Source organism: Myxine glutinosa, chromosome 6 (assembly GCF_964187855.1).
Source record: "Myxine glutinosa chromosome 6, kmMyxGlut1.1, whole genome shotgun sequence".
Classification (NCBI taxonomy): Eukaryota; Metazoa; Chordata; class Myxini; order Myxiniformes; family Myxinidae; genus Myxine; species Myxine glutinosa.
The window spans coordinates 71,041,424-71,052,303 of record NC_136266.1 but is presented as its reverse complement, the minus strand read 5'-3'; the positions used below and the strand labels follow the sequence as shown (position 1 = coordinate 71,052,303).

Below are 10,880 nucleotides of genomic sequence, written 5' to 3'. Positions count from 1 at the left end.
AATATGGTGGTGAGTAACTGCTCAGACAATTGCTTGAATAACTCCTTGAACAATAGTTTTAATAAGAAAGTGGCTAACAAATCGACCATATATACATGTCAGTATTGGAAATTGTTCTGGTCCAGCTACTTCTCGCATGTGCACTTGCACAGACGTGTGCACTTCAACTTTGCCCTCATGCACTTGCACAGAGCGCAGCTACTTTTGCAAGTGCACGTCACATCCAGGTGGAATACATCCTTGGCGAGGGGCCGCGAGGTCCAAATGGGAAGCAGCTTGCCATCCTCTTCCCTCCACCCATGATAGTGGGGTTGTTGACGGGCATCATGGACCTTTGGGCTGTTGTCCAGATGCTCGCTTGGAAGACACTCCTTTTTGAGATTTTGATCCAAAGCATCATTCGTTGGGGGAATTCTCTCCACGTCCCTAGTCTTCTGTGAGAACACCCTCATTTGAACAAGGTCAACGTCATTGTCCTCGTTTGACTCATTGGAGTACAGCCGACAGACGAAGTTCGTTGCCACTTCTTTCAGCCTTGGTGATGTTTGGAATGAAGTGTCGACGATGGTTGCAAGTTCCTCCATGAGGGATGGCACTTCGTGCATCAACTTGCAGAAGTATCGCTTACCCTTAAACTTGAAGGAAGATGTGCTGTCTGATCCAGTGAATGCGTGGAAGAGGGCCGTGGCTTTGCACGTTGTCGTGTTCAGGGAGATTATTCTGGTTGTCTTTCCCGCTTTGAAGGAGATCCAGATTTCTGCGGCTGGATTCAGAGCCTTGATGTGATGGAAATTACTCAGAAGGATTACGACAACATCTGTGTCTCCAGTATGAACCATTCCAAGTGACGATGTTTGGAGGGTGTGGAGGAGATGCACTAGGACACGAGTGTCAGCTTCCTCATGGTTGCATTGATCCATTGGTGGACTGTTTCCAACATGGTGGACTTCATCACCTGCAGTGATGTAGACATCCTTGTCATCTGGGAACTGTCCTTCTGTTTTCTTTTTTGACAAGAATGAGAACAGTTCCTTCTTGTTATCAACGTTCGCCAGAAACGTCTGCCAATTTCGTAGACATTCTTGGTCCAACCCAAGCTTCTGTGATGAAGGAAACTGAAAAATTGAAATCCCAGTTCCATGGAATGATGAGCTTGCAGTGCGTGATGTGGGATTGTAATCAAAGTTTTCCAGGGATGCAGCTGTGAAAATGTGCTGACACAAATTTGTAGGACAGACGATATCAGCATTGTTCCTTGTTTGATCTGCAATAGCCTGTGCAAAGTTAACTTCAATGGTGAGGACTTTCTTATATGACACGCTCAGAGCCTACTTGTGTAGTAGTTCTACCAACTTCTTGCTTCTTGTTTAGGAATGCAATTGGAGGGCCAGGAACACTGCAAGTGGAGGCTCACAATTCAAGTTCGCAGAAAGAGAAGTCATATTTAGCATGGCAACCTGACTCACGGACAGGATCTTCCTGGAATTATCTTGTTCTGGTGATGATTTGGGCCCTGCGAGGAGTTGACGGAAGAAATACTTCATACGTTGTGGAACAGATGATTCTTCGCAACCATTGGGAAATGAACCATCAAACCTGAATGCAGTGTCATGATCCAAAACAGCTTTACGGAGAATCTATGCTACCACTAGTAATGTACGTGCTTCCTCATCTGGTGTTTGAGTTGCATCTGATATGATCTTTCCAGCCTTCTTCGAACAAACGATGAAAACTCGGTCTCGGATACCTTTCTCCTCGGTCAAATTCGGGAAGTGTTCGAGGACTGTTTCCTTTAGGCATGTCCGGTTCACGGTCTTCTGGATTCCATGTTGTTTTAATCTCTCCGTCATCATATCTGTCAGATCTTGCAATGCAAAAATTCTACGACCTCCAGCGACTTCTTCCTTCCTTCATGAATTGGAGCAATTTATTTTCTGTTGTGGCCTCAAGGTTTTCACTAGCTGTGTCTTGTTTACAAATCGCATCGTAACGGCGGGTGAACCCTGTGTAACAATTTCGATGATACTTGGCTTCAATGGCGACCAGATCACCTTCTGCAAGGAGTGACACGATACTCTCTTCCCCCAGTGTGACTGCCTTGTCATGTATCTGTTTGGTGAGTTTAAGCTTCTGGAAAGAATGGTCTGCTGCATTTGTTTTGTCACCACAGAAGAGAGACAGATTACGATTAACAGCTGCATTAGTCCGCCGGGATATTTTTCTTGCAGGAGGCAATCCTTCATCGCGACGTTTTTTTGCATGGTCAAGTGCTGATGCCCTGTAAAGCTGACGACATGATTTGTGCCAGGATGCATGATTCTTCTGCATGGATTCTTCATCTGGAGGTTTTACGTCTGGGTGGGGAGCAGCACCAATTGCTCTGAACTGACTTACAAGGCTGGTGATTTCTGTGTCAGCTCCCTCTCTACAACTGGCGACTGGATTCGCAAAAGGACAAACAAGCCCTTCCTCAGTTTGTTTTTGGCACAGAATGCAAAACTGCCATCTCCTTGTCCCAGCCATCTCAGAAACGACCTGGGAAGACAGAAAGAAACAACAATATTAAATAACTGCCGTCTTGATGCATAAAAATGTTGGGTTCATGAAGGGACAGAGAGGTTATTCTTAAATGTATCTGCACTGCACTGAAAACTCCCATTTCAGCTTCTCAGCCATCCATGATATCTGAGAGCTGGAAAGAGAAAGTGACCAACATAATGAAGGGTTTTCTTAGGTTTGATTTTGGCAAAAGACAGACCATCCCCAGATCGTTGACACTGCCCTAACAAACTTCATATCTGATTTCTAAGGAAGGTGAATTGACCGCATCAAAATCTGTGCTCATTAAGGTGGATTACAGGGGTTGGTGGGTGTTTGACCCTCCCCCCTTCTCCCCCCCAAAAGAGGTATGTGCTCTCTTCTCTGAAACTACACACATGATTTTGATGAAACTTGACCACAACCTTCATCACCTGTGATGTACCAATGTTTGTTCACGGCATTGAAAAAATCAAGGTCGAAGGTGGTCTGTGAGGGTTTGACCCCACCCAAAATAGGTATGTGCTCTCTTATCCGAAATTACACACACAATTTCAATGAAACTTGATCACAATCTTCATCACCCATGATGTACCAAAGTTTTTTCACAGCATTAAAAATATCAGTGTCTGAGGGTGTTTGTGGGGGTTTGAGTGACTGTTGCTCCTGATCCAGGTGAGCTTCATGACCCGCTGTTCTATTTTTGTTATGGCAACCTTGGGATATCCCTGAGCCTGCCACATTGTTCTCATCCCCACTCCTTCCTGCATCCGGCCAATGAAGTTACATCGTTTTGACGGATATATTTGGTCTGGTGTGTGGCATAGGCATGATGAGCCGAATGGCCTCCTCCTTCATCTCGTTTCCTTGTTATTCTTTATTATTCAGTACAAGGACAGAGCCATGGCTCTTGCTTATTATCCAATCATGCCACCTAGCATATGCATGCAGCTTTGTATTTCTGAGTGTACGGAGTATCAGATAAATTTGTATGGATGATATAGAGTACCTACAATGGATCAAAATGCAATGTCATTTGCAACGATAAGTTGTCGTCTGAATTTGAAGTTACTGCAGGGGTCAGACAAGGTTGCATGTTGTCTCCACTACTGTTTTTAGGGGTGTTGGACCGGATGTTGTCGAAAACATCTGAGCAAATAAAGAATGGATACCTTGGAGGAACCAATTATTTGAATAGCTAGAGGAAGTCTGCTTTGCAGATGGTATCTGCCATAGTCCTTGCATAGCATGCAGGAGAAAGTAAATATGCTACAGTGACAATAATTCACATCTGGGATCAATGGTTACCATAACAGGAGGGGAAGATGCAGATGTACGACAATGGATACAAAAAGCATGGGGTGCATTCATAAGACTTGAGGAAATCTGGAAATCAAAGAAGTGTAATACCAAAACGAAGCTAATAGTCAGGTTCACTATGTTAACAAATATAATTTCGTTCAAAATTTTGGGAGATTAGCAAACCTGTACATTTTTGGAATCATCAGAGCATGGAGAATCCGAAAATCAATGTTGGCATTTGCACAGACACCGGCATGGCCGCCATTTTGGATTTTCAAAATGGCCGCCATAAAATACATATTTTGCGCTATCTCGGCTTCTAGTCAACCTAGAAACTTAATTAAATATGCTAATCCTATGTTTTCTGGGTCAAGGAATCCAATAAAGGCCTCAAAATAGTGCTCAGGATTATAGAAAAGCAACAAACAAAGGTAATTGAAAACCATTGTCTTTATATTTGTGATATAACTGTATTACATAATACATGATATTGCAAGTCCTTTGAAGTTATAGGTATGGGTTTATGAAGCAAGAAAGCAGCCTTGTTAGTATCAGATTGAACTATAAGTCCTATACACAGGATCTACTAGGTCTATACTGTTCAGGAATATGCTTTTACAGATCTTCATCACTGTCCTGAGTGTCATCTGGAAAGTCCTAAAAGTGAAGCAAGTGTTAGGATTAGAAGTCTAATGATCCCACCAATGGTTTTCTTGACCCAGAAAACATAGGATTAGCATATTTAAATAAGATTCTAGGTTGACTAGAAGCCGAGATAGCGCAAATTATGTATTTTATGGCGGCCATTTTGAAAATCCAAAATGGCGGCCATTCAGGTGTCCACGCAAATGCCAACATTAATTTTTGGATTCTTCATGCTCTGAATATTCCAAAAATGTATAGTTTTGCTAATCTCCAAAAAAATTGAACGAAAAAACAAAGGGAACCTGACCATAAGGGTGATTGACAGCAACATGAAGTCAGTCCTCTCATTTGGATGTGAATGTTGGAAAAGCACCAAACAACTGGCAAACTGAAGTGTTTCATCGATAGCAGCAATAAGAAAATCTTGAGAATCTTCTTGCCCGACATGGCTAGTAAGAAAGAGGTTGAAAGGTAAACAGGGAAGAAAAAATATCATAGAAGAGATCAAAATTAGGACGTGGAGATGCATTGGTCACGTGTTGCACTTGGAGGATCAAGGTATGCCGAAAAGAGCAATACGTGGGGCACCTGACGGGAAGAGAATAGTTGGATGGCCAAGAGAGACCTGGCGACGTACCGTTGGGAAGGAAATGAAGGTCACCTGGAATAAAATTGGAATGTGGGCCCAAGACCGACGAATGTGGCGAAAGTTCCTAAAGAAGCTCCATATTCTCGTCGGCATTATTGGATATTAATAAGCAAGTAACGGAGCCATGGACTTGGGAGGTATTTTATTTCACTCCAGGAACTTTGGTGTTAATCTGGGTTTCTGGCGATATTGATCCTTGTGGTGTGTGAGATGAGAAAACCCTCCTTAGCACAAAGAAGTTGATGAATTCCGTAGGTTTGTGAGAGACCACAGCTCGATTCATACACCAATGGATCGCACGGGAATGGCTTGGTCGATTTCCCGCATTCAATGCACCCAGAGCACGACCCTCCACACTTGGATTACGGACTTAACTGATAAGTCCACACCACTCTTGTAGCCAACATCAACGGAATCCTTTCTTCTCTCCCTGTCAAGGCACCATGGCAGGGTTCTAGGCCACATTCTCTTCCTAAATCTTCATAAATGATCTTTCTGACTCCTCCTTTTCTACTTGTTGATGACTCCAATCTCTGCCGTGACATCCTTCATCCTTCTGACAGACAAGCAGCGGCCTCTTCCCTCTCTTCAGACCTTAACAAAATCACAAACTGTTCAAACACTTAGAATATGGCTTTTAACCCTAAGAAATCTCACACGCTCACTCACTCTCTCTCTCTCTCTCTCTCTCTCTCTCTCTCTCTCTCTCTCTCTCTGTCTCTCTCTCTCTCTCTCTCTCCAAAAAAACTGTACCGTGAACCCTCCCATCTACTTTCTCAACAACCCTCTCGAGGAAGTTCAGCCACTCAAACTCTTGGGACTCTTGAGTCTCGAGTCAAACTCTCAGCCATGATCTCTCTTGGGCAAGCCACATTTCAAATTTAGCTTCCAAAGCCAGACTGCGACTGTGGATCCCTCGTTGTGCATAGTCCTTGCTTTGCACACCTGAGCTCCTATCCACCCACAAGGCTGTCATCCACAGCTTTATGGAGTAATGTTCTCCTCTCTGGGCTGGCTTCCTTGCCTCACATCTTGCTCAGCGTGACACCATTGAAACCAAGGCTTTCAAGATCATTGGAATCTCTCACAATGAGGCTGAGTCCATGGGCCTTTCATTTTGCCATCGACAACAGTTCAGTGGTCTCTCTGTCTTCTTCCACCCCATTTTTGGTCTTGCCTCCTCTGCCCTCTTCACGCTTTGTCCCCCTCAGATATCTGCAGGATGCACACAGTCCAACAGCAACCACCTCCAAGTGCAACTGCCAAAATTCAGAACCACTGCTCACCTCAACTCATTATTCCTCTTTTTCCCCACCTGTAAAAACACGTTCCACACTCTTCAATCTCATTCTTCCCCCAAAGTGTACAAGACAGCTGTTCACCACCATCTCAAATCATCCCCCATCCAAAACCATTATCTTTTCTATCCCCGTTAATCCTCCCCAAATCTACCTCCTTCAAATTCTGATTCTTTCCTGAAAGTCCTTGTAGTGTCCATCTTGTTTATCCCGTGAACCCCACCCCAGCCCTCTCCCTTCCACAGATCTCCCGATGTCTGTTCCCTACTGTTGTTGTGCTTCCCTCTCACTCCCCCTCTTGTCTCCCATTCCTTTTATTAGGTGTTCTATGTGTTAGTTCTTACACGAGCCTCGACTTGGTATACAAATATCCTGGTGTTTCCCAGGCAGGGTGATTCATCGATATGTGCGCCGTCCCTCGGATGGACGTTAAACTAGGCGACCCGTCTCCCAGCATTAGTTGGTGGATTTCAAAGATGCCACGGTGTCCTTCCAGAAGAGTAGGTGAGCTATCGCCGACACCCTGATCATATTACAAATTTCTGGTCTGACAAAAAAAGGCCATTGCATCAGTGGCACAGTCATGGCCTCAGCCATTGACACTATACCCTGCAACCTTGTGCTGCATACGAAGGAAGACGACGTTTGCTGAAAGATCGCTTGCATCGGTCTTGTAGGTCTTGGATGAACCCGTTTATGGATATTCCTCGACTCGCACCCAGGAGGGGGGGGGGGGGCGACAGGGACAGCATAGGCCCTGGGGCAACCAACCTCACCACACCACCCCACTTTTCTCTCTTTTTAAAACTTTTTTAAAACTACCCTATATCAAGAGTGTGCGAACGTCTCGCTTCTGTCAGCCATTTTAGCAAGCTGAAGATCATAAAAAGGTACCCACAGTCAACCATGACACAGGACCACTTGGCAAACACATTATGTGTGTTTTGTAATGAAATAAATGCATGTTTACCGGAGACAGGTTTACTGTAGATATTTGAGAATTTTTCTTTTCTGCCTCCCCAACTAGTTTGTGGCGATTGCACGATGGGTACGGAATGTCTCGCCGATTCATCAACTTCAGCCAACGGCATTAATCGTGGAACCAGTGCAGAGGAGGAGGGAGGTTGCCAAGTTGGCAACTGTTCTCTGTAGCAACGTGAGGGTGTGCAACTGAGGAACTCCCCCCGGGCACCTCGAACCTTCGCGCCGCCACCACCTTCTTGGTCAAGTGTTAACTTGGGGAACCTGCTCACATTCGCTGTTAAGAAAGAAAAGAAGAACCGCCTTTGGAGGCCATTTTTGGGGGCACCGTGGACCCCTTTTTGAAGCAATGTTTTATGGCCGGATGCCCTTCCTGCCGCCAACCCTGTTAGTCGCCTCTTGCGACACACAGGGAATTACCAGTGAACTGGTACTCAATTTTCCGACCTCGGAAGGATAACAGGCTGGGTCAACCCCCCTGGCGTTAATTCAGCGATCGACCGGGATTCGAACCTAGGATCCCAAGTCGGCACCCTAATCGCTAAGCCAACACCAGGCTCTCACATTAACTGTTAGATGCTCTTTTTTTTTTTTTAAACGCATGGCGCCTCCTGATGAAGAGTCAGCATTCTGATTTAAAATATTTTCATTAAAATCAATACAAAGTCCTGTTTGAAATTATTTTTATTAAAACGTTTTCATGAAACATTACTTCCATCTTACATACGCAATGTTTTGTGCTTTTCAATATTTTACTTGATTGCAGAGGTTGTTCTCGAAGTATGGTTTTAAATCACAGAAAAAGGACAAGTTCCAACGTATGCTTCATAATGGAGGTGGAGGGAGGATTGGGACTGATGCATATAAGAGGGTATGTGTGATCGGGGCAAAAGGGGGAGGGGTTCCACCATTTTGAGAACATAATATCCACATGCCCTCATACTATACACCAAGCATCACTTTCCCAAAGGGATCTGAGGATGATAACCAATCAGTGTTTCTGAGTGTACAATTAGAGTTAAGTCCTTGGTTTGAACTGTTAACTGCAGTTGATAATTATTGTATACCCTGATATGAAGCCTCACCATCAAACGCGAACGTTTCTTTTACGAGATGTTTGCCATGAATCAATTCCAATTTGCACAACCTTTGCTCTTCTAGTAACTTGCTGTGCCAAGGATCACTTCAATTCCATACTTATTTACAAGAAGTATGTGCACTAAACAGGCATGTAACGCACACCATCCAAAACCTTATCTGGACATCATTATATAATTTCACTGCTTCACCACCTTCTGATGAGGGACACAGTCTACTAAAGCCAAGGACCAAACTAGAGTTGGCAAGAAAACGAACTTGCAGCAACATAATCACAAGGTAACGACTAACGAGATAAAATTGCCCTCATTGTGAACTGACGGATGTTGAAATACTCGATTGATTACACATCTCTCTGCCTCGAATTAATCTCAGCCGTTACTCCCTCCTACACAATTATAGTTGTTTTTCTTTTCAGAGCTCGAATTCAATATCTAATACCTTACAACAAAGTGGAAAAGCAAAGGAAAACCGACGGTGCGATGGTATTTTATACATAACTTTAACATAGTAAGATGACGGGAATGAAACATGGTAAACTCATGGGGAAATGGTAAGCTGTGAATAAAACATGGTAAAATCATGGGAATGAGACATGGTAAGGTCATGGGGACATGGTAAGATGTGAAGAAAACATGGTAAAATCATGGGAATGAGACATGGTAAGGTCATGGGGACATGGTAAGATGTGAAGAAAACATGCTAAAATCATGGGAATGAGACATGGTAAGATCATGGGGAAATGGTAAGATGTGAAGAAAACATGGTAAAATCATGGGAATGAGACATGGTAAGGTCATGGGGACATGGTAAGATGTGAAGAAAACATGGTAAAATCATGGGAATGAGACATGGTAAGGTCATGGGGACATGGTAAGATGTGAAGAAAACATGCTAAAATCATGGGAATGAGACATAGTAAGATCATGGGGAAATGGTAAGATGTGAAGAAAACATGGTAAAATCATGGGAATGAGACATGGTAAGGTCACGGGGACATGGTAAGATGTGAATAAAACATGGTAAAATCATGGGAATGAGACATGGTAAGATCATGGGGAAATGGTAAGATGTGAAGAAAACATGGTAAAATCATGGGAATGAGACATGGTAAGATCATGGGGAAATGGTAAGATGTGAAGAAAACATGGTAAAATCATGGGAATGAGACATGGTAAGGTCATGGGGACATGGTAAGATGTGAAGAAAACATGGTAAAATCATGGGAATGAGACATGGTAAGGTCATGGGGACATGGTAAGATGTGAAGAAAACATGGTAAAATCATGGGAATGAGACATGGTAAGGTCATGGGGACATGGTAAGATGTGAAGAAAACATGGTAAAATCATGGGAATGAGACATGGTAAGGTCATGGGGACATGGTAAGATGTGAAGAAAACATGGTAAAATCATGGGAATGAGACATGGTAAGGTCATGGGGACATGGTAAGATGTGAAGAAAACATGCTAAAATCATGGGAATGAGACATGGTAAGGTCATGGGGACATGGTAAGATGTGAAGAAAACATGCTAAAATCATGGGAATGAGACATGGTAAGGTCATGGGGACATGGTAAGATGTGAAGAAAACATGGTAAAATCATGGGAATGAGACATGGTAAGGTCATGGGGACATGGTAAGATGTGAAGAAAACATGCTAAAATCATGGGAATGAGACATGGTAAGATCATGGGGAAATGGTAAGATGTGAAGAAAACATGGTAAAATCATGGGAATGAGACATGGTAAGGTCATGGGGACATGGAAAGATGTGAAGAAAACATGGTAAAATCATGGGAATGAGACATGGTAAGGTCATGGGGACATGGTAAGATGTGAAGAAAACATGCTAAAATCATGGGAATGAGACATAGTAAGATCATGGGGAAATGGTAAGATGTGAAGAAAACATGGTAAAATCATGGGAATGAGACATGGTAAGGTCACGGGGACATGGTAAGATGTGAATAAAACATGGTAAAATCATGGGAATGAGACATGGTAAGATCATGGGGAAATGGTAAGATGTGAAGAAAACATGGTAAAATCATGGGAATGAGACATGGTACGGTCATGGGGACATGGTAAGATGTGAAGAAAACATGCTAAAATCATGGGAATGAGACATGGTAAGATCATGGGGAAATGGTAAGATGTGAAGAAAACATGGTAAAATCATGGGAATGAGACATGGTAAGATCATGGGGAAATGGTAAGATGTGAAGAAAACATGGTAAAATCATGGGAATGAGACATGGTAAGGTCATGGGGACATGGTAAGATGTGAAGAAAACATGGTAAAATCATGGGAATGAGACATGGTAAGGTCATGGGGACATGGTAAGATGTGAAGAAAACATGGTA

General features: G+C 43.3%; 1 protein-coding gene across 2 annotated transcripts in view; it reads right to left on the bottom strand.

The window, feature by feature from the left end:
- Positions 1–8,079: 8,079 nt before the first annotated feature.
- LOC137429958 (uncharacterized) overlaps positions 8,080–10,880 on the bottom strand; it is a 34,529-nt gene continuing 31,728 nt past the window's right edge. For both annotated transcript variants that reach the window (XM_068120359.2, XM_068120360.2), the window contains one exon: positions 8,080–10,880. This exon is cut by the window's right edge. The gene's annotated coding sequence lies outside the window, so the exon portion shown is untranslated.